This window comes from Antechinus flavipes, chromosome 1 (assembly GCF_016432865.1).
Source record: "Antechinus flavipes isolate AdamAnt ecotype Samford, QLD, Australia chromosome 1, AdamAnt_v2, whole genome shotgun sequence".
In the NCBI taxonomy this organism is placed as follows: domain Eukaryota; kingdom Metazoa; phylum Chordata; class Mammalia; order Dasyuromorphia; family Dasyuridae; genus Antechinus; species Antechinus flavipes.
The window spans coordinates 47,767,225-47,792,599 of record NC_067398.1 but is presented as its reverse complement, the minus strand read 5'-3'; the positions used below and the strand labels follow the sequence as shown (position 1 = coordinate 47,792,599).

The 25,375-nt window shown below is 36.9% G+C and overlaps 1 pseudogene; it reads left to right on the top strand.

Annotated features, from left to right (window-relative positions):
* The first annotated feature begins 4,341 nt into the window (after window positions 1-4,341).
* LOC127544051 (mRNA turnover protein 4 homolog) lies at window positions 4,342-25,375 on the top strand (annotated as a pseudogene).

Sequence of the window (25,375 nt, the reverse complement as noted above, 5' to 3'; positions counted from 1 at the left end):
TGTCTCTGTCAGTTAGTGATGAGAACATTCTCACATCCTCACATCCTCAGGTTGTCTACCTCCTCCAACTTTCTCCTCTATCCAGCCATGAGAATGATGTTTCTAAAGCACAGATTGGACCTTGCCACTTCTCTACTCCGTTAATACTAATGACTCCCTATTACCTATAGGATCAAAATAGAAAATCCTTCTATTTAGGGTTCAAAGCTAGTTTACCTTACACTCTTATTACACCTTACATTCTCTGTGTACTTTTTAATTGAGCAATACTTGCTCCTTTGTTCCTCAAACAAGATGCCCTGTCTCCAGGTATTTTCTCTAGCCTATTTCTCTGGAATACTTTGCTTCTTCATCTCTGGCTTGACTTCCTTCAAGTATCAGCTAAAATCCTAACTTGTATAGGAAGCTTTTTTTAATCTCTCTTAATTCTAGTGCCTTCTCTGTTGATTATTTCCAATTGGTCCTACATGCAGCCTGTTGTATGTAATTATTCTCATGTTGTCTTCCCCATTAGATTGGGAAGAGCAACATGGTGACAACAACAGATCTGGGTATCCTTGCAAGTTTGAGGGATGTGTTAGCCGTCCATGCCTGCCCAATTTCACGTCTGGGCACTCCTTTGAGGTATTCCCTCAGAAGATCCATTTTCTTTCCACTGTTCATGTATGATTTTTGGTGAGAGACCATATGCTAGATTTATGTTATAAATGTTCTCTTGATACTTTTCTTAACATGAAATTTAATTAAATGCTTTTCATGTGAATTGGTTTAGTCATCTGATTATGAAAAGTCAACCCATTGTGAGGACTTATGAAGCAAGGTGATTGTATATGAACCTAAAGAGTACCTGGGAAATATCTGAATATCAGCAACAATGGTATATATGCTAGCCCCAAAGAAGAGATACATGAAGGTACTTGCCTCTGCTTCTTTGCACAGGTTGGGGATCATGAGCATGGAAAACTGCATGTGATGTCAGACTTTTTAGTATAATGGTTAGTTTTGCTGGAATTTTTTTTTTTCATCTTTCAATTCTTTATTATAAAGGATGGATCTCTGGGATAAAATAGGAAATTTTGGTTATTTAAAAAAGAAAGATAGTAATAAATTATATATATGTATACACACATATATGTTTTCTTTCTTTCTTTCTTTCTTTCTTTCTTTCTTTCTTTCTTTCTTTCTTTCTTTCTTTCTTTCTTTCTTTCTTTGTATCCCCAAATTGAGTTTGGAAGCAGGAATTTCTGTGTACCATTAGTATGTTCCAAAGGAATGAATTTTGAAAGATCTTGAAATAAATAAATTTTTCTCTATGATTTTCCCTCACTACCAGAGGTAGAAATGTCAAGGCTCTCTGAATACTATTTGCATTCTTATCTGACCACCAGCACATTGCAGGTTTTCATCAGCATCCTTCTTTTCATCATCTCTTTTGTCATATACACGGTACCAAGTGAAGTTAGATTGAATTATCTTAGTCAGTATAGACAGTCAACTGGAAGAATCATTCCATTCCCTTTCCATTACATTTTCTTATTAGTCTGAATGATTCCAGATATTCATTATAGGTGTATATTGCTATTATTCCCAACTTGTGGGCCATGCATACCTCAGGGTGATGGTGGGGTTTGAAGTTATTGTAAGGAGTCTACAAATTCACATTCACAAAGGGCATTGTCATTAAATAAATGTGCTCTAGTAAAATTTTTGTTGTTACAAAGGGGTTTCCTATTCAAAATTGTTGAGAACCCCCAGTGTAGGGGAAAGAACAATAGACTGAAAGTAAGAGGTCCTGAGTTGCAATCCAGCCCCTGATACATAGTCTTTGCAAACTTTCACAAAGCCTTTAATTTCTCTGGGCCTTATTCTTCTTATCTGTAAAATGGGAAGGGCTGACCAATATGAAGAGTTTGCCTTGACCTCTAAGGTATTTTCTAGCTGTAGGTCATTAATTCAATGATATCTAAGGTCTCTTTCAGTTATGCTTCTTCAGATCCAGTGAACCCTCATAAAAGACCTCATTGCCACTCAAATACTTGGGCCCTCACCCATTCATTTTTATTGGCATTAGATACAAATCTCTTTTTCTCTTTTGTTGCAATCTCTGATGATGTTTTGGTAAACCTATTTGCCAGTGGGTACTGGCTCTGAGAAATAGCTGTTAATCATCAGTTCATTTTAAAAGCTCTCTGACAGTTTAATGATGGGATCAAAAAAACATCCTCCTAGTAAGGGAATTCCCTATATAAGGGAATTATAGCTGGTACTCAGAGTAGATGTTCAGGGCAAGTAAACTATGGAGCAAGTACTACTTGCAGTAGGGTGGTGATGATTAGTAGTAATAGTTAAGAAGGGAGGATGGTGATCATAAAACTCCCCTTTGGGAAAAACTTGCAGATCAATAGAAAGAGGAACAAACCCAAATAAACTTTTGAATCGTGGGTGAGGGAATATCAATATATGTCTAGGGATGTTGGAAATTATCCCTTTATATTGATGTATTCTGTGTGCTAAAGGGTCTGGGAGGGGAGGCAACTGTGGGATGTTCCCTCTCCTTCCATCACATGTCATGTCTTATGGCTATACTTAGAATAGAGGGACTTATGTTGAGCAATTGAGTTCAGGGAACTGTTAGTTGAATATATAATTCAAATATAACCTGGGCTTCCATTTTCTAGCCACTCAATCTTGGAATCATATTTAACTCTTCCCTCTCACTCAATGTGATCATTGCATCTAATGAGTTGACAATTCTTATTGATTTACCCATCATATCCCTAGTATCTGTTCTCTCCTTTCTATTAAGACAGAAAAATTTTAATTCAAGCTCTTATAATCTTGCAGTTAGATTGTTGTAATAGCTTGCATTCTATCTCACTTTGTAATTTATTCTCCATGGAGCTGTCAAATTGATATTCACAATGCATAATTCTGATCATGATACTATCCTACTCAAGAAACTTAAGTGGCTCCCTATTGCCTCTAGGATAAAATACAAGCTCCATTATCCTTCGTAATTTGATTTCCAATCTTTTCTTGAGATTTATTATGCCTTACTCCATTTGAAACATTCTCTATTCCAGCCAAAATAGATAACTTGCATGGATTGATTTCCATAAAAAGTGTCTTCTTGAGCCTTAGGATTGTGGAATCTTAAAGTTAGTTGGGAGGTTAGAAAGTATTTAGTTCAGTTCTAAGTCTGATGCGCTAATATTTTAAGATGAGATTTTTTCCCTCTTTTTGTGGCTCTACATAAGCCACAAAGTGGCTTGTAAGATTATTAACTGAAAGAGACTTGTTAGTCATTCTTTGACTTCTTCCTAGATCTTGTTAGATAATGGCACCACACTGATATATTCTTTTCTTCTTGAAGAGGTAAAGGGAGAGAAAAAATGATGATGGCTGCCTTCTAATATTTGGAATTATTTTTATGTGGAAGAGGGATTATACTTCGTTTGGTTCATAAAAGCAAAACCAGGAATAGAGGGAAATCCACAGAAAGGCAAATTTAGGCTTGATAGAACAATAACACCTTCCCTCCCTCTTCTCCATCCAATAGCCTAGTGATTACTATTATCCAAAGGTGGAATAGATTGAGCACCCATTTCTTTGTCTTTGTGTAAAAGTTGGATATCTGCTGGTTGGCTGTATTGCAGTGGGCTTCTTTTTCAGGTAGGTCAGTTGATAGCCTCTGAAATCTCTTTCTGAAATTATGTGATTTTGTGACAGGCTCTGCTGAGCCCAGTCTGTACTCAAGTGGGGATCTAGGCGGGGGCAGGAAATCAAGTCTAATTGTTCTAGTGGTAGTTAAATTCTTAAAAAAAACATTTCTAGAGTGACTGGATTGGATTTGCTGGCTTTTCCCACTAGACCTTTTAATTTCAAAAAATATCATCCAATCCTGGCCTCGTGGTTTGCGTTCATAGTTTTTGTTTCTAATCCTATAACCAGGCATATATTTATTTTATAGAAGCAAACTCCTGAGACTTAAGTCTTTTTATTTTCCTGGCACAGATGGGAATAGTACAAGAATGCCTAGTGTATATTTATATAGAAAGCGATCATGATTGGATGAGACAGATTAACTCACTAACTGTGAATGTCTTGGATTTCTTTGAATATTCAGATGAAGTTATTAATTTGTTTCCTATTTTTTATTAACATTGGTTAAACAGTTAATAACTTCACTTGGCTATTAATGGGAGGCCTTGGAAGGACTTTCAGAAACCAATAAATCTATGCCTCTGTCTTTAGGCTGTTATATATTAACTGCTTTGATACTTCTGCTCCTGCTACTATTGCTGCTACTACAGCTATAATTTCTGTTGTTACTATGTTACTATGACTACTGTTGTTGCTGCTGCTGCTATTACTACTGCTGCTACTTCTGTTGCTGCTGCCGATACTTCAACTGTTGTTGCTACTATTACTATTGTTGCTACTACTACTACTGTTGGTGCTGCAGTTACTACTGCAACTATGACTACTGCTGCTGCTACTATTGCTACTGTTACTATCACTGTTGCTGCTACTACTGCTGTTATTGTTACTATCACTGTTGCTACTACTATTGATGTTACTATTGCTGTTGTTGCTGTAATTGCTGCTATTACTATTGCTTCTACTGCTTCAACTCCTATTACTTCTGTTTCTGCTGCTGCTACTACTACTGTTGTTGCTACTATCAGTACTGTTGCTGCTGCTACTTCTACTATGACTACTACTGTTGCTGTTACTACTGCTGCTGTTACTATCACTGTTTCTGTCACTTCTGTTGTTATTGCTGCTACTACTGCTATTATTTCTGTTGTCATTATTATTTCCCATAAAGACACAGATAAAGTTCAGCCTAAGATCTAAGGATCCCTAAATCTGAGATTCTGAGAATACAAAGGGGATGTACCAGAGTCCATTTCCAAGACTAAATGGTTTTCACAGAAGAATTAGATGAACAAATCAATGCTGGAAAAAAGTAGTACTTTTTCTTGGTGATTTTAAGAGAAAAGTCCAAAAGAGAAAGCCAAGTAGCTTAACTAGAGATATCCAAGGGAACTAGAGAAGGAACAAGAGAAGGCCCAGAGGCATGCATCCCACCTCTTCAAATTGAGCTCACATCTGACACTTTCAGAGAAAGTGATTCCACTGATTGCTGATGATGGAACCAACACCTCCTAAGTGGGATTGGTGTAGTTTTGTCTTCTTTAGGGCCTTTTCACAGGGAGAAGTTTAGTGCTAAAGAAGTCAGAAAAAAAGATAAGCATAGGAAATTATCTAAATTGACTGTTAGTAGATGGAAGATTTTGTCACTGTTATGGATGATTATTTTAATGCCTAAAAGGAAATAGGAAAATAATTTTGGTTTAATAAAAATTTCAAAATATATGTGCCTATTGGGAAACTGCCTGAATATGGGATTTGAACAGTTCTGGACAGAAAGTGAATTATAGTGGTCAGCTTGTTTGAATAAGCTTGTAATGATGTAAGAGATGACCAGGGCTTACAGCAGGTGTGTTTCTGACTTGAGGATGTTGATAGTAAAAGGGAGTTCATGATGATGTAGGGAGAGGCTACTCCCAGAACTTGGATACATCAAGGTCACTTTGGAATGCCTGGGTCCATGCTTGAGGACATGGTAGATAACTCCAGGGTCTGTGTTCTTTGAGTATTTTGTAAAGAAGGAAGACCTGATTTCGCACAATTCTTCCCCCCTCTCCCACCAACAGGTATGTTGATACCATTCAACTGGAAAACTCTAAGTTTTTAAGCCTATAAAATTCCACATATAGTGGGGTTAAAGATAAGGAACAATGTAGAAAGGGGAAGATTACAGGGAGAAGAAAGAGGACATGTTGAGGGAGCAGTCTGTAGGATGAAGAAAAACTGAGCCTGAGAAAAAACAAACAAACAGATATTTTAAAAGATTAAAGACACAGAGAAAATTAGGCATCTCCATAATAGAAATGGGTCAGCTTTGTGAATTTCACAGGACTAATGCCATGAAAAAAGATGAAAGAAAATTAGAAATGGAGAGCCAGATATTTTGGAAAAAATAACCAGAAGTGAGAAGGCTAGCTAATGGTTATTTACATACTTTGACTACATAGTTAAACATAGTTTAACATAACAAAATGTTATGTGCTGATGATCACCACAAATGATAGAAAATTGTCTATGGATATCAATTAGCCTAAATATCATAAAAAATTTCAAAAACAGGGGGAAATAGTGGGAGAAATGTCCAATAATGAGAAATACAAGAAAGATTTCATCAGTAAAATTGCACACATGCAACTGGCAACTGTACTAGAAGGAGAGATACTTGACTTCATAGGTATCTCTGAAATTTCAAGATACAGGATTTGAGACTGGAATATGACCTACAAAGATAAAAAAAAAATTACTTAAAATAAATAGAATAAATGCAGGGTAAGAGAAGAGTAGCATGGACCATAAGAAAACAGACTATCAGAGAAATCTAGGAACCAGAGTAGGAAAGCTATGTTAACTAGTATTTGGGGAAGATCAATAGGGACAAGTAAAGTGGCATTGCTATGAGGCTATATGATACTCTGGACAGAAGCAAGATTTAAAGAATTAAATAATAAATTCTGTCATAAAGATTTAAAATTGTTTTCATGTAGTGAAGCTCCCCTCCTCTAAAGTGGAGTAGTTAGTACATTTCTTGGCTTGGCTTAAAGATAATTTCATCATTCAAAAAGACAAGCAAAAAACAAGTCGGCTATTTTGGATCTATTCATGACCATCAAAGAGATTCTGGTGATAGAAGGAGAAATGAGGGAAACACTGAAGATAAGTGAACACAGTTTTAGAATTTGTAACAGAGAAGAAGAAAATCAAGTGTAATCTGGCAGGTACCTAGATTTTTTTTTAGAAAACTGATTTCAAAAGGTTCAGAAATAGAAAAGATAAGATCCTATGGATAAAAATTCTACAGGACAAAAAAAGTTAGCTGATGACTGATAGGAAACACTCAGGAATGACAATTTGAAGATACAAAGAGAAACAACTCAGGTGAGAAAGAAAAAAAAGAATTTCATCTGAAGAGGCCATTGTGAATGGACAGTGAAATATTAGGAAACTTAGACTAAAGAAAATGCATGAAAAATGAAAGAAAAGATGGGTAACAGCAGTTCTATTGTATTCTTATTTGATCAGACCATAACTGAAATATAGTGTTCACTTTTGGGTATCTTGGGGAGAACATTGATTGGCTAGAGACAGGAAGCTAAGATGATAATAATAATAATACTATAATATTAATATGACAATAGTATATGTAATAATAATAATAATGGCAGAGAATTGAACTAACTCTATGGATAGTGGTACAGGGGAATAAACAATGATTTTGAAACAAGAAGATCTAGGTATAAATCATACCTCTGAAGCTTCTGATCAATTAATCTTGGGGTAAGTCACTTAATGTCCCTGAACCTCCATTTTCCTCATCTCTAGAATCAAGGTGTTGAATTATCACTATAGAAGAAGATGGTGAAACATGCTTTTCACCTCTTGGTGGAGAGGCCATGTACTGGAGATGTAGAATGAGGCATGTTCTTAGACAAGTCAATGTATAAGTTTGCTTTTCTTAATTAAGAAAGACTTGGCGGGGGAAGGGGGGATTGTGGTATTTGTCTTCAACTATTTGAAAGGATTAAATTTGTTTTATTTGACCTCAGAGGACAAAACTAGGAACCATGCATGGAAATTGTAAAGTGGTGAATCTGGGTTGAATGTAAGGAAAAAGTGCCTAATAGTTTACAGTAAAGTAGAATGGGGTTCTCCCTTGGAGACTGGGCCCTCCCCACTAGAAGTCATATGTGAAAGGGCTCACTCTAAACAGAGTGCAATATAGGATGGTTTCTTGTATGTACGAATTCAATTGGATGGCCTCTGAAATACCTTGTAATTCTGAAGTTCTGTGATTGTAAGATTTTTGTGGTCTTTAGTTTCGAATCCTGGCTTTCCCAATTTTTAATTGGTATCCTGGGCAAATCATTCAGTGCCTTGTAGCTTCCATTTCCTTATCTGCAGAATGGGGTAATAATATTTTTCAATATTAATGCTTTCTCAAATGAAAATGTTTTGTAAATTATGAAGTTCTAAATAAATATAAAGTATTATTATGTGCTCTGAGAATAATGAAGTTACAAATGAATGAATTTGGTACCTTTTTGGAAATCATATAATTATAGATTTAGAGTTGTAAGAGGCCTTAGAGATCACTTATTCTTACTCTTTCATTTTGTGTTTGTTCAGTCATTTTCAGTCATGTCTGACTCTCTGTGATCTTTTTCAGAGTTTTCTTGGCAAAGATACTAGAATGACTTGCTATTTCCTTCTCCAGCTCATTTTACAGATGAGGAAACTGAGTCAAACAGGGCAAAGTGATTTGAACAGGGTCACACAACTAGCAAATGATGAAGCCAGATTTGAATCTAGATTTTTTAGGCTCAGTCCCCTATCTACTGCTCCTCCCTCCTTATTTTATATATGAGGACATCAAGGACCAAAGAAATAATGGTTACATAGGTAGTAAGTAGTAAAGGGGAATTTGAACCCAGATAATAAGACCACATAACCAAAGGATAATACAAAAAAGTTGGAAGAAGTTTCCTTAGATTCAAAACCCCTGCATTTATTTTTATCTGACTTCTTGATTAGTGCTTTCACAGGTGATTAGATCTGCTTCCCTATATTAGTGCAATTGTAGCATTTTTTGGAGATAATAGATTCTCTTGCTTGGTGTTTTGTTTTCTTGTATTATATCTTTCATTATGGTGTTTAGTTTTTTTGACTTTTCATGTTCTTTTGGGAGATCTATGATCTTTAATTTATCTTTATGCATCCTGTTTATCAATGTGTTTTGCTTGTCTAGAGGCCATTTTATTTTATCACTTTTTGGTTTTGTTCCAAATCTGTTATTCTCTCTTTTGCTTCTTTGGAGAGAACTGCCACTATGAATTCAAGTTTTTCTACTTGGCTAATTATTTCTAGTGTAGTTTCTGGCCTCAATTCTCTTATAACTTCTCTCAAGATTCTATTTTCTCTTTTGAACCCCTGAAAACTTCTACTGATCCTCCATTGCCCTCTTGGGAATCCACAGGGTTCATTATGTCATCAAGTATTGGTTTAATTTCTTTTGTTTTGCAATGTTTATTTAGAGAGAGTTGTAATCTTTTAGATGTCTTGGTACTATCTTCTAATTTTAGTATCTTTTTTATTGATTTATCTGCTTGTGCTCTAAATTTTTACCTGAATTTTCTTCTGCCTGAGATACTTAGTGATTTTAGTCTCTTTTTTCTTATATATTCCTGTCACGTATTTTCTGACTCCTCTCCTTTTGATGGTGAGTTTATTTCTGGGGTTAGATCTAAAAAACTCTCAGTCTTTTCCTATACTGGATTACTTTTTTTTTTTTTTCTTAATCTTGGTCTATGCTTCAGGTTGCTTTGGGGAGCTATAGAACTGACCCCAGATGGATTCAACCCCCCTTTTCCAGATCAAATCGGCACACTGTCCCCCTGCCTCACTCCACTCAATTCTTTAGTTCTTTGACTGGGTTGAATGTGAATTGTGTTTTGTAGAATTGGAGGAGAAGTGGATGGGTGGTTGGATGTTCTGGTCAGTGTCTGCAACTTTGAGGTTTCTTAGCCTAGTGGCTATTCGATATAGGAGGGAATTATGATTTATCTCTCTTGTTTCTTCCCCTCCCCCCTTCCCCCCCCCCCCCATTGTGACTTCTACTCCTTTGCATATGACTGGGCAAAGTTGAGGTCTGCAGCTTTTTGAAATAGGTCATAGGAGGGATGACAGGGCAAAATATGCCAGCAGAGACTATAGCAGGAAGGAGTTCTCTGAGTGGGAATCCAAACACAAGTCCCAGGGTTGGTTTTTGTAAGCTACTGAAGTGTGGGAGCTGGTTGGGAAGAAATACTGAGAAAGTTCATTAAAGTTTAATTTTATCCATTGTTAATTTATAAGGCTATTATCTTGTTGGGCCTCTTGCTTCTTGTCATATGAGCATACCTTTCATTCTTCTATCTGGGTTGCAGAATACTTCCTCTTTTTCCTACTCCTCATGCTCCTCATCCTCCTTTTAGTCCTCCTATTCCTCCTCCTCTTTCTTTTTCTTCTCCTCTTTCTTTTTCTCCTCCTCCTCCTCCTCCTCCTCCTCCTCCTCCTTCTCCTTCTTCTTCTTCTTCTTCCTCCTCCTCCTCCTTCCTCCTCCTCCTCCTCCTCTTCCTCCTTCTTCTCTTCCTCTTCCTCCTCCTCCTCCTCCTCCTCCTCCTCCTCCTAGTCCTTTATCTTGTTGGTCATGCGATTTGGAAAGAATGATACATCGTTCTAAAAAACTCTAGCTTCCTTTGTCCTCTCAGGCATAAACTACCTTTCATCTTCACCATTCTAGGCTTGCAGTTGAGAGTTGTCTTAATTCCCTTAGATACATTCTGTTTTCCCTCCCAAAACCAGAAGTAAAAACTTGAGTCTAAAATAGAGGAAGACAGGTGGGTCATAATAGTCCTCAATATTCTTTGTCTATTGGGTTTATTTATATATTGTTATGGTTGAATCAACTGAGGGTGAGGATAGAGTGGAGTACACCTCTATTTCCTGAAATCCCAGAGTGGGCTGGTGAAACCTTCATAGGGGCTATCCATATCTATGATCCTTGTGAAGACTTTTAAGATGTGCTGTGGTCTGCTTGGGACCCAGCAAGGGACACATGGAGACAGAGGTACCACAGGAAATGACTGTTAATAACCCATTCTTGGGATACTTCCTGTGTAAGTCAAATAATTCACAAAGAAAGTGGTGACATATAATTGGCAGAGAGAAAGCCATTCACACTTCCTAGAAGTCTTGGGGTAGTGATTGCAGAATGAAGTAGGTGGCTTTGACTAGAATGATTTCCTTTCCCCAGTGCCTCTCTACTCTCTCCCTCTGCCCATCAACTCTGGAGACTGTTAGAATTATGAGAGACCTTCATAAAACAACATCAATAACAGCCTCTATACACATATATAAAACACATAGAATCAACGTTTTTAGACTGCCTTTTCTGCATCTTATTTATGCCTCATAACAACCTTGTGAATCTGACCTTACACAGATTTGAAAAGTCAAGTCAAATTTATTTTGTACTCAAAAGGAAAGCAAGCTGTATGTAACAAAAACTTGCAGTTCTATGTACAAACGTCTTTTTCTGTTCTATGCCAAATGCAGAAATGCCAATTTTATTTTGATGTTTAATTGTTTGAAATAAAAATAAATTATAAAAAAGGAGTTACATATTTTAGTTATTATTGTCTTCATTTTAAGTAATGTGGGCTAAATCCAAAGGTGCGGCCATGGAAACCCTGGAGAAGCCAGGTATTGGTCACTGATTGGGCAAATTACACAGAATCCCCAGATTTTGATGCTCTGATCCTTGATCTTGAGAAAAAAAATTAATCTGGAGCTAGAACTGAATTCAAATGCTGATTCACTTATGAATTGAGTAATCTTGGAGAAGTCTCTTTATGTCCTTGGCCCTGTTCCTCATCCATAAAATGAGAGGATGGATGTGCTAGTTCTGAGTCCCTTCTGTTTGCTTAGGATCCTTAACTACCAGCAGATGGGGAAGGGGATGATGAGCTTCAGTTTCTCCAATAATTTCACTGTCATGTCTGGTTATCTAAAGTGTATATGCTAATTTTATGGCCATTAGTATTGATCCTGATGATTTTTGTACATGCAGTTTGAATGAGAATGTAGATATTCTCCCTTATAGAAGTAGCTACTTCTATGGCTGAATCCAAGGTATGCTCAGAAGGAATCCCTTGTTCCAAAAAATCTTTCAATAGATCTTGAACTTCTACCATTAGAAAGCCATTTTTCTGGGTTATTGGAAGGAACAAGACAGATAGGGGGTACAATAGATAGAACGCTGGTCTTAGAGTGAGGAATACCTGAGTTCGCCTTTAGCCTCAAACTCTTACTGACTGTGACTGAGGCAAAACATTTTAAACTCTCCATGCCTCAGTTTTGCAAATGTAAAATGAGACAAACAATAGTACCAACCTCCCAGAGTTGTTACGAGGAACAAGTGAGATAGTTTTTGTAATGCTTCTGGCATATAGTAGATGGTTAATAAGTGCTTGTTCCCTTCCCCTTAAATATTGTCTTTTCATTGGGAGTCTCTTTTCAAAATGCAGCCATTTTCTGATAAGGGAAACCTTTCAGACTCTAATAAGCCCAAGTAAAGTAATGAGGCCTATAGATTCAGAGCAGGAAGAGACCTGAAAGATTTTATAGTCCAGTGGGTTTTTCTTACAGATGAGAAAACTGAGGCCCAGGGAAGTGATTTGATTAAGATTATGCATTTTGTAAACAGTAGATCTGTAAACAAGAATGAGTTTATCATTTTCCTTTTTTCAGTCACCAGACAGGGAGATATGAGAGTAGAGGTAATAGGGAAATCTCATAGAAAAAATAGATGTTGGTGGGATATGGAGCTGAAAACAAATAGCTCTGTAAATATATATATATATATGTATATGTATATATTATGATATATATATATATATACATATACATATATGGCATAAACACATACACAGAGAGAGAGAGAAAGAGAGAGAGGAAAAAAAGAGAGAGAGAGAGAGAGACAGACAGACAGACAGACAGCTTAGGTAGTACACTGAATAGAGTTTCAGGGCTGGAGTCAGGAAGTCCTGAGTTGGAATTCTGCTGCAGGGCTTACTAGGTAGATGATCCTAGGTAAATCATTCAATATCAGTGGACCTCACCTTCCTCATTTTTAAAATGGGGATTTTAATAACTGTAACTAGCTCATGGAGTTGTCATGAATACAACATAAGTAAAGTGCTTTGTAAATCTTAAAGCTCTAGAATTCAGGGGTCCTCAAACTTTTTAAATAGGGCGCCAGTTCACTGCCCCTCAGACTGTTAGAAGGCCGGACTATAGTAAAAACAAAACTTTGTTTTGTGGGCCTTTAAATAAAGAAACTTCATAGCCCTGGGTGAGGGGGATAACCATCCTCAGCTGCTGCATCTGGCCTGCGGGCCGTAGTTTGAGGACCCCTGCATATAGATAAATATTATCGATGATGATGATGATGATGATGGTGATGGTGATGGTGATGGTGATGATGGTGATGGTGGTGATAGTGATGATGGTGATGGTGATGATGATGGTATAGCTGGTATAATTCAGTCTCACATTGTAAGATACCTGGCTATCCTCAGGAGGCACTTCTCTAACTTGGAATTACTGGTCTGCCTCTACAATTCACTTGCTGGATGCCATGAAGTCATCATAATCTCTCTGGATCTCAGTTTCCTTATTTGTAAAAAAAAAAATAGAGGGTTGGACTAGATGATGCTAGATCCCATATGAGTAAATCTCTGGTTTCTCTTTGGATTCAGCTCTCTCATAAAATGGGTCAGATGCATGTTAACAAGGACTTCATGAACTTTTTTCTTTTAGTTTTAAAAACTTTATTCAGTATAATTGGTTTCCTTTGCAATTCCATATATTATTTTTTGGTGAAGTAATTGGAGTTAAGTGACTTGCCCAGAGTCACACAGTTACTAAGTCTGAAATGTCTGAAGCTGGATTTGAATTCAGGTCCTTCTGATTACAGGACTGATGTTCTATCCACTGTACCACCTAACTATATACATAAAAATGTGGGTTTTAAAATACATTTAAATACATTCTTAGAAGGACTCAGACTTCATTACATTACTCTGGAGGTCCTCTATGTCATTATCCTATGAGGTCCTCTAACGGTTAAGAACTCTTGGTATTAGCAGATTTTACAGGTTCTTTTATACCACCATGCACTGATCTGTCACTAAGCTATATATGCCCTCTGGCTGAGACTCATATTTTCTTTATAAGTGGTTGAACAGACATGGGAAGGCTACAACTGGAGTCTGAGAGATGTGTGTAATTACTTGATGTAATGGAACCAATTGAGAGGCACTTCTGACTCAGGAAACAGACATAAATCAGTGTTCTTTGCAAATGGAAGGCAGGAAGGGTTCATTTTTCAGATTAGCCATTGTTCCCTATGCCCTGATGTTTGACACCCCTCCCATTGGTCATCCAAATACTCTCTCCTTCCTGCATTTGTGAATGATGCCATTCCATTGGGTCCCTTCAGGAGCAAAGAGGGTCATAAAGGACAGACCGTATTGCCATTGCCTTGGCAGCTCCCCTGGGTGGGTTGAGCAGCTCCTTGGAACTAGCTCCCCAACTCAAGAGGTCTTTCTTTCTTTGGGAAAATATCAGATTACAAGAGAGACATTTCACTGTAGAAATAGCAAGACTAAAAAGGCATTTCAAGCAAGAAAATGTTCTCCTGCCACGCCAAGAGCCACAATGATTTTTAGCCTTTCTGGAAAGTGGATCTGAGCTCCAAGGAAAATAAGCATTTCTCCCCAAGAGGATTGTGTGTGTGCATGCATATGTATATGAGTATATTTATGTGTGTTGTATTGGATTGTATTATGGTGTGTGTGTGTGTGTGTGTGTGTGTGTGTGTGTGTGTGTGTGTGTAGTTATTTAGGAAAGTAGGTGGTTTAATAAATAGAGTGTTGAACTTGGAATCAGGAAAGACCAAATTGAAATCTTGCCTCAGTTTTTTCCTAGTTTTGTGAGCTCGGGAAAATTACTAAACCTCAGTCAGCTTGAGGTTCTTCTTTTGTAAAATGGGGATGATAATGATACCTATTTCAGAAGGTTTTTGTGAGGATCAAACAATATAACATATGGAGTATAGAACTTAGTCTGCATGATGATCCTGCCACCTTTTATCTTCTGGGCTGTTGTTGAGTGGGGGGAGGGAAGAGGGAACCACCATGTGTGCTGATTGGTTCTCATGCTTATATTTTCCATCCTCAAGGGGAAGGTTGTGGGATTGGAAGGACTCTTAACCTTCTTCCTTCACACTTCTCCTATCCCTTTAAGTTTCAGCAGTCTCTCTACCCTCTCCAATCAATATAATTGACCTCATCAATGACTTCTTATAAATGTCAGGAATTCCCCATTAAGAGGCCATTGAGGGAAGGTAGGTGGCAGAGTGGATAAAACACCAGTTCTGAAATTAGGAGGATCTGAGTTCAAATCTGGTCTCAGACACTTAATACTTCCTAGCTCTGTGAGCCTGGTCAAGTCACTTAATCAATTGCCTCAGCAAAAAAAGAAAAAAAAAAGAAAAAGAAAAAAAAAAGAAAAAAAAAAGAAGTCATTGAGATCCCTGGGTAGTACCAGCAACCCATCAGTAACACTCATCAAGAACACTCAATCTGTTAATCAGCATCAGGGATTTCTATTAGCAATAGCCAATTCCATGGAATCTTTTGAGTAAAAAAATTCTTTTGCCCTAAGTTTCTTCATCAATAAAAAGAGTCTTTTTAATACGTAAAGCACTGTGGGTGGGATTAAGTTGGATGGTTCTCCAAAAGGACCAAAATGCCATCACTATGTTACAGTCAAGATACAGTGTGTCTGATGCCTGATCAGACCAATATGAGCTCGGAATGCTCTGCCACAGGTCAAACACTAAGAGTCCATATGAACATTTGGGGTGGCTTCTCTAATTTTGTGCAATGATTAAGTGATAATCAGTAAAGAGATCTGTCCTTCAATGATCTATCTACAAGTTAAGTTTATCAGATTACCTGAGGTCATTGGTATCAAAATGGCATTGAAGAAGGAAAAACTTGAAGTGACATAGGCCAGTGGAAACAAACAAACCATTTGATGGGATTTGGGAGACTTGGTTTTCTTCTTTGCAATTTCTTCATAGCTGTTGGAAAATCACTTAATAGTGATAATTCTTATATTTCCACATCTTGGGGTATGATGATGCCTTTCTTTAACTTGACAAACTTGTTAGGATGAAATAAATGGATGTGAGAACAAAATTTGAGAAGTTAGGGTATTCAATATAGTGTTCAATTCTACAAAGATTTTATTAGCCAATCAAAAATCAAAGAGTTTATTAAGGGCCTACTATGGATAGGACTTTGCCCTAGGTGCTGGAAATACAAAGATTAGAAAAAAAGGAAATTTTCATGGGAGTGTACTGGGAGTATATAATAAGCACACAGAGAGATGACATAAGACAAGATTGGTTGGAAAAATATATCTAGGTTTATGTACAAGATTATTTTCCTCTCATTTTCTCTTGCCTGTTAGTCCAAGGTAAGATCAATGTGTATGAAATCAATACATTTCAGTGATCTTTTGGAGTCTCAGAGATGTTTGTCTTCTGGCACACTGGAATTCATACCCTAATGAATATTGTCCAATTCTGGGTAAGAGGCTAAATTGGTTGACTCGCTTTTCCTAGAAGACAAATGCAGACATGTACAACTAATGTATTGTACCATTCTCATTTATTTCTGCACTCAGATTAATGTACCATGGGATTTATGATCTGAAAAAGACTTTATTATTATTGTCCAATCCAACATATCTATTTTATTTAGGAGAAAACCAGAATAGTATAATGAGCAAAAGATTTGGAATTGAACTGATTCCCACATTTATTACCTTGTATGATCTTGAGCAAAACCTTTAATTTCCCTGAATTTCAATTTTTAAAGTATAAAACAAAGAACTTGGACAAGATGGTCTGTTCTAATTTTATTAGTCTACAAGGCATAAATGAATTAAGTGTCTTGTACAAGATCACTCAAGTAATAGGTGGTAGTTTAAAAGTTTGAACCCAAGATCCTCAATTCTAAATATAGTGCTGTCCTAGCTCTTTAAGGGGTTCAAATATTCTTACAAACTCACTTGGTTTCCTGGAAATACATTAGATACATCCACTCTTTTAGGCAATGTTAACACAAGCAAACTTATTTAGAAAAGAATGGACAGTTGAATGTAGATAGTCAGTTGTTAGATAGTTGAGTAGCAGATTCTACGCCTTGCCTTCTCCCAGTCCCATCCTTGACTCATAGGTTGGGGTTTCTCAGAGGGATGGATACTACAACTACTTTTATATTTTTCTAGGGATAACCCTATTGAGTGATTACATTCCTGATCTTAAAATTCCTGAACCCTACCTCTATATTTCCTATTAACAAATCAGCCAGATGATACAATTAACTCTTTAATAAAGGCAATTACTTAAACTGCAAGCAATAATTATATATTTCACTAATAAACTTGAGGTACACTCTCTCATCAATGCAGGATATCCAGGGAGAGAAGTGAGCATGATATAATGAATATGCATGGTCAAGGAAAGTCAGAACTCTAGAATTCTGCACCTCAATATCCTTTCTTTTTTTAAAAAATCATTTATTTTAATACACATTGCTTTATGAATCATATTGGGAGAGAAAAATCAGAGCAAAAGGGAAAAACCATGGGAGAAAGAGCAAAACTGAAAAAAGTGAACATAGTGTGTGGTGATTTACATTCACCCCATAGTTCTTTTTCTGGAGGTAGATGGCATTTTTTGTTCAAAATCTCATTGGGATTGCTTTGGATCACTGAACCACTGAAAAAAACCAAGTCTTTCATTGTTGATCATCATGCATTCTTGCTGTTATTGTGTGCAATGCATTCCTGGTTCTGCTTGTTTCATTCAGCAACAGTTCCTGTATATCTTTCTCAGTCTTTCTAAAATCAGCTTGTTCATTATTTTTAATAGAACAATAATATTCCATTATCTTCATATACCACAATTTGTTCAGCTATTCCTCAATTGATGGGCATCTAGTCATTTTCCAATTTTTTGCTACCACAAAAAGAGCTATTACAAACATTTTTGCAAATGTGGGTCCTTTCCTTCCTTTATAATTTCCTTGGGATACAGACTGCAAAATGGCACTGCTGGGTCAAAGGGAATTCACAGTCCTATAGTCCTTTGGGCATAGTTCCAAATTGATCTCCAGAATGGTTGGATTATTTCACAATTCCACCAACAATTCATTAATGTCCTTTCTTTCTTAAAGTCTGTGCTCAAGAAATTCATGATGGGCATGATGTCTTTGTTGGACAGGTGTATGCACTACATATAGACTCTATTATGAGACTGCCATTCTGCTGGTCTGAACTGTTAGACCTCACTATTCTGCTGTATAGGGAGACTTAGCCACTCCTTTGCTAAATCCTCTTGATGCTGGAGTATTGTTATTCTTTTTCAGAAAGGGCAAAAACTGTTAATCTGGGATTCTCAGAATCTTTAAAAATTTTGATGCCTTGGCTGATGGTCTGAGGATTTCTACTTCCTAGGCAAAAGCTGTAGTTTTAGAGTTATAGGCTCTCATCAGCTGCCTAATCTTGTCAGCAAGCTTCAGTACATAAAAGTATTGCTTCATTTCCATATAATGCTCCGGTTTTTTTCTTAGATGCACTTTCCTACTTTAAAACTTGGTCACCCTAGTGATGATTCTTTCCCTCTAAGTTATGGTGATTAATCACTACACCTATCAAATTATTTCATTTTCAGGCTAAGCCATAAACAGACAATGTACATTTGTCCAATACTTATAAAATAATAAGTATAAAACAGTTCAGTTATTAATTCAGAATTTCTCCATTGTTTATATGCAAATGAGCAATTGGAAATCAAGCACAAGGTACTTACTCTGGATGAATTTACTTTCTAACTGGCTGCCTTATTTATTATTATCATTATTTTTTAAATATGAAAGGCTCATATTTGTCACTGTTCTACTTTCAATGTGCAGAATTACAAAAATCTGAAAAGAGCCTTAAAAAACAAAAACAAAAAACACCCCCCCCCCAAATAGTTAACTGAATTCAGATAACTAGTTAGTGTTGGAATCTTTACAAACTGCTAACTCATTAGAGTTGATAGAGTATTGATCTGATCTTACAAGAAGATGTTTTGGGCCAGAACTTGAAACAAGGTACTAAGTAGAACTAATTGATACAGTGCTTATGTTCACACCTTTACTCATTGGAGTTCACAAGTATGGGAGATTCACAAAGTAAACTGTGTAACCCTTGTGAATTCACACCTCCCTTGGGTGTGCCTCCAGAAGGAGGAGTCAATCTTTGGGAAACCATATATAAAGAGGCTCTTAGCTTCGGGTTAGTTAGTTACTTCGGGTTAGAAAGCCAGAAGCCCTCTCTCTGAGGAGAGAGAGATTCATTCCATTTTCCACTTGGCTGGCTGGTGGCAGAAGAGAGTTCAGCTGAATGAGATTTAAGAGGAGCATGCTGGGACAGACGCAGAGCACTCTGGGAGATTGAGAGCCAGAAACCCTCTCTCAAAGGCAAGACAAATTCAACTTGGTGCTGGCTCTGGCGGCTGAAGAAAGCAGAGGCAGAAGCAAAGGACAAAGCTGCAAGAGCTCTTAGAACCAAGGAGAAAGAGAGGCCTCTAAGAAAAGTTAACCCGGCTATATTGGAGATTGAGAGCCAGAAGCCCTCTCTCTGAGGCAAGAGAGATCCATTCCATTTCCACTTGGCTGGCTGGAGGACTGAAGGACAAACCTTTGGATTTGGAGACATTCAGAGGGAGCTCTTGGAACCAAGCAGAGAGAGAGGCCTTTAAGCTAACCGGGCTATATTGGAGGCAATAAAAAATCTGAACTTTTAACACCTGGCTGCATTTGGGTGATTATTACTCTTAACTGCAACTAAGGATGCCTCCAGAAAACCTCCCTGTGAAACCTGCTCTTTCCCAGAGAGAACCATCATATTTATATTATTTTAAAGAAGAACAAGAACTCCAACAAGTTAGTAACTAATCTGGTTAGTAATCAGATGAGTTAATATTGTCTAAACTGATCTGATTGTGCAGACATACCCTATCTGCCTCCGGATATAATTTGGTTACATCAGACTCCTTCACCTAGAAGAGGGATGTAGAGACATAGACAGCTAGTGTAATGGAGGAACATCCATGACTATGACTAGAGAACCTGAGCCCAAAGGAATTCTACTAACCCTTAGCTAGTATTTAACCCTATCTGCTTAGATAAAGTACATTTATAAATTTATCAAGCTGCTTTTTGTAAGTGCAAAACCACACAGCTCCAGGCTTCTGTAGGTCACCTAAAAATGAAAGGGTGCTTACATCAAATTGGGTACTTGGGTTGAAATTATGGTGTATCTTCAATTCCCGATCCAGGCCCAGGAAGTGTCCCAGGTGGAAATAAAATTGGACATGCACATTTTGTATCCTCCTATTTTGTGTAACATGGGTAGACTGGCCAGTAAGGTCAATTTTTTGGAGCAAACAATTCTCAAAATGTGATAGAAGGAACCCTGGGAGACCCTGAGATCCTTTCTTGAAAGGAAATTATTTGAATGGGAATATTACACTATCTTAACTTCTCATGTGGGTAAGTATCAATAGTTATAAACAATTGAAGTAAAAATTCTTGGGATCCTCACTAATTTTTAAGAATCTGGGTTTTATGACAAAAAGTTTGAGAAGTGCTATCTTGGAGTACTTATAGATATTTCCTCTCTAATTCTAGTCTACTGTGTAAAACTTGAGGGGAGTCTGCTTCCTGCTATATATGACTGAGGGGCTTGTTCTGAATGATGATGAAGAGCTTGGTCAAGCCTCTTTCATCTATTTGTTTCATTGGCTATTGTTAGTCTTCTCCCTGTATGAACTGACATATCGGAGCTGATTATCAAGGCACCTATACTATACTATACTAAACCTATGGATTACACTTTTCATATGAAATCAACCTAGTGACATTTCCTCATAAAGAGCAGAAAAACAGGGTTTACAATGGACAACTTAACTGATTTTTTCACCATATATAAGTTAAAGACTAGTTAATGAACCATCACAGGACTTGATCCTCAGTCTCTTTTATTTTTTATTTTTTTCCTCAGTATTTTTGGTTGCACCTTGCAGAAACTCTGTTTTCAATTTAGGCTCTGTTTTATACTCTGAGTCTTCAACTCCACCCCATGGGGCCTTCATTGGATTTCCACCATCACTTAATTGACTCTAAAATTCTTCCTCATTCTTTCTCATTTGTTCTCCATCAGGACTTTCACACAAACATAGTCTGATTCATCTCTGTCTCTTTTTTTTTTTTTTTTTCAAATTTAGCAAATTTCTGAAAATCCTTTCAGCTACTCCAAAGAAAAGGAGCCAGGAATTCATAATAAGACTGTTGTCTGTTTTCATAGTGGAAAAGCTCTTAGATGAAGATTGGTATACTAAGGACAAATTAAAACAAGAAAAACAAAGAAGAGCTAGAATACTACAAGAAGAAAACCAGATATTTAGAGCTGACCCATTAGGGGTCAGTTAATGCAACTTTTTTATTTCACAGATCAGGAAGCAGAAGCCCAGAAAGGGCAGCTTCATAGAAATGAGTGCATAGCCTTCTAAATGGCAACTTTGAAATATGTACTACTCATTAGTATGATAAAATCAAGTTTTCTTAAAAACACATTAAAATATCTTTTATTTATACTATGTATCATGTCCTCACTAGGCTACCCACAGAACTCAAACTCTATAGTTGAATGGGTAGATTGACTGCCTTAGGTTCAAGATAGAATGTGCTTCTGCCATTATAAAACAAGTAACTCACAAATACACCATTGTCATTACCAATAAGCATTTACTATGTGTTAAGCAACAAGCTAAATCCTGGGAATACAAAGAAAGGCAAAAATAGTCCCTGCTAAAAGGAGCTCATCTTCTCTTGAGAGAAACAACATACAAATAACTGTGCTAAATGGTTGAGGGAGCCAAGGTGGCTTAGTAGCAGGAAGTCCATTGAACTCTGCTTCCTTCTCTTCTAACTCTTCCACAATAGTTCTATACAAAGCACTGGGTCGGATCTTTATTAGGAAATTCAAGAAAAAATCAGAGTGAAAAAATTTTCTAGCTCAGATTGGTTTAGAGAGACAAATAGAGACATTTATGAGTACTAGGGACAGGGTTTATCCAAAACCCTACCACATTGAAAATGCCAATGAAAGGACAGTCTGTATTCCAGAGCAAAAAGATGTCTTAGATCCAGCACAAAGAAGCCTAAACTCATGTTTTCTGCCACCTTCTATTACTCACTAACCAGTTAAAAAGCACAGACATACAGTTTATCGAGAGGGAACCTCTACCTAGATATGTTGTCCCCAGGTGAGGAGTGGTCACATACTCTAGCTGTATCTTTAAGCAAGAAACAAATTCAAGAAGCAAGTTGCTATATGATTCAAACCCCAGGATCAGAATGGGATCCCAGATCCCAGCTCTAGATTCAATTCTAGTCTGAAATCTGCAGAGGAATAACTAGCAAGGAATATGGAACAAAAGGAAACCTACAGTTCTGTCATTCTGAATCACTTTTCAGCTTGCTGATAGTAGCTGAGTCTAGTAACAATATACTGTAACTCCAATCAGGGCAAGCCCACAGACATGTGGTTCAGATATAAACCCATGTCAGGAACTTAGAGAGTTCAAATTGAGACTATTGGCTGGGGGGAACTCAATAATGCTTTTCCCGGATCATACCACTGAGAGCTTACATATCCTCAGACTCAGCCATTCCTGAGATTCTGGAATAGTACAATATTCACTACTTTAATAAAGCAGTAGCAAGGTCTGCTCACACATGAACTCCAGAAGTGCATGAACAACTTAGAACCCAATGCCAATACAAAGACCAAAGTCAGAAAGTAGATTGGAAGAATGAGCAAGCAAAAAAGAATTCCACAATAAAGAGTCCTTATGATGTTGGGGATTTTCGAGCCATAAACCCAGGAGAAGTTAATGACACCAAAATATATGCAAGAATAACTTCAGTCTCCCCATTCTCAAATTCCCATAGCTAAAAAAATTAGTTCAATTAAAATAATATTTGGAAGAGATGAAGCAAGAGTTTAAAATAAAATAAAATGTTTTTTTAAATAAATGGAATAAAAATACTACTAGAGAAAAAAATTTGGAAAAAAATGAAAACTGTTGGAAAGGGAATTAACAACTTGACATAAAAGATACAAAATCTTGACCAAGGAACAAATTCCTTGAAAATTAGAACAAATTGAATAGAAAATAACTCTGTGAGACAATAAAGACTATTAAAACAAAGTGAAAAGACTAAAAAAAAAAAAAGAACAAAATATACGTTATCTTATAGCCAAAAGTATTGACTTAGAAAACAGATCAAGAAGACATAATTTGAAAATCAATGGAATACTCAAAAGCTATGACCATAAAAAGACATCATATTCAAAGAAATCTTAAAAGAAAATTGTTTAGATTTCATAGAACCAGAGGACAAAGTAGAAATAGAAAGAATTCACTGGTTACCTTCTGAAAGATATCCTGAAATGAAAATTTCCAGGAATATAATAATCTAGTACTAATGCACTACTGCTCCTCAGGGCTTCTATTCTTTTGGGATCACAACTGATATTGTTCCTATAGGACCCTGATCCCTTGTGCTGATGAAAAGTGCTCCTCCTTGCCCCTGAATTGTGACCTGGAAGTAGGTATAGGCAATGGATTTGCCAAAGAACATCTGGTCCTATGTCTAGTGCTAGCACAAAAGTATTCTGTAGTCTCTTTCTGACCAGTTGCCATGTCCCCTTACTGTTTCTGGTTTGAGAGCTCCTGAAGCTATTGCAGCTTCTGCCAGTGTCACCACTTTTTTTTTAATATTTTATTTTATTTTATAATAACTTTATATTGACAGCATCCATGCCAGGGTAATTTTTTTTTTTTTTTTTTTTTTTTTACAAATTATCCCTTGCATTCGCTTCTGTTCCGATTTTCCCCCTCCCTCCCTCCATCCCCTCCCCTAGATGGCAAGCAGTCCTATATATGTTAGATATGTTGCAGTATATCCTAGATACAATATATGTTTGCAGAACCGAACAGTTCTCTTGTTGCACAGGGAGAATTGGATTCAGAAGGTAAAAATAACCCGGGAAGAAAAACAAAAATGCAAATAGTTCACATTCGTTTCCCAGTGTTCTTTCTTTGGGTGTAGCTGCTTCTGTCCACCATTTATCAATTGAAACTGAATTAGATATCTTTGTCAAAGAAATCCACTTCCATCAGAATACATCCTCATACAATATCGTTGTCGAAGCGTATAATGATCTCCTGGTTCTGCTCATTTCACTTAGCATCAGTTCATGCAAGTCTCTCCAAGCCTCTCTGTATTCATCCTGCTGGTCATTTCTTACAGATCAATAATATTCCATAACATTCATATACCACAATTTACCCAACCATTCTCTAATTGATGGGCATCCATTCAATTTCCAGTTTCTAGCCACTACAAACAGGGCTGCCACAAACATTTTGGCACAGTGTCACCACTTGTCACTGACCATGCATCCACATGGGTTCTGGGTCAATATCCAACCCTGTGTTACAGATTTCTCTCTTTGATTTCCTAAATTGATTTGGATTAGAAGAATATCTCACCTTGGCATTTTATTGACTTTCATCCTCCAGAATTGAGGATTATTTTAAAATTATTTGGAAGCGAATATTTGGAGAGCTCAGCTAAGAGCATCTTCTACTATACCATTTTGGCTCTCTAGATTTTTGTTGATTGAAAAAAAGTTAACAAAGTAAAAAAAAAGTTTAAACAAGCAATATTAACAAAAGCAACTATGGACATAGAAGACATAGGGTAAATTGGAAGTAATCTCAAAGCAAACGTCTGACATTAAAAGGGACTAGAAAAGCCTTCTTATAAAAAGTCAGATTTAGGTTGAAACTTGAAGGAAAATAGAGACTGCAAGAGGCAAATGTAAGAAGGAAGAGTATTTCATGCATAAGAAACAGCCAATGAAAATACATAGAGTAGGAAATTTTCACAGGCACATTAAGGAAGTTGCACAATATTAGAAGCATTGAGACTCTGTTGTAGCATGACAAAAAAGATTCCTTAATAAAGATTGCTAAGAAGGGCTTAGGCTTAATATTGAAACAGAATTTGCAGGAAGAGCTTTGAGAATTGTGGACTTATGATTTATTCCAATACCTTTTTATCTTTTCTGTGGTAAATAGGAGGAAGAGCAAATTGAAAGATATCAAAAGTTCCTGGAAATTTTCTTCAGCAGGAACAAGGTTTGATGGTAGCTTTGGGCCATGGTCCAATTGATGAATATAAGGACAACCTACAGAAAGTCAGCAAGAAGCTGAGAGGTGAGGTCAGCCTCTGGTTTACCAACAGAACCAAAAAGGAAGTAAATGAGTGGTTCAATAAATATAGAGAAATGGACTGTTTTTGGCTTGATGATAAAGCAGAATTAACTGTCAGCCAAGAGGCTTCTGGGTCTGCTTGGTGCCCTGAAGAAAGGTATGGTGACACTGATTTCTGACTACAAGATTTATAAAGATGGAGAATGCTAA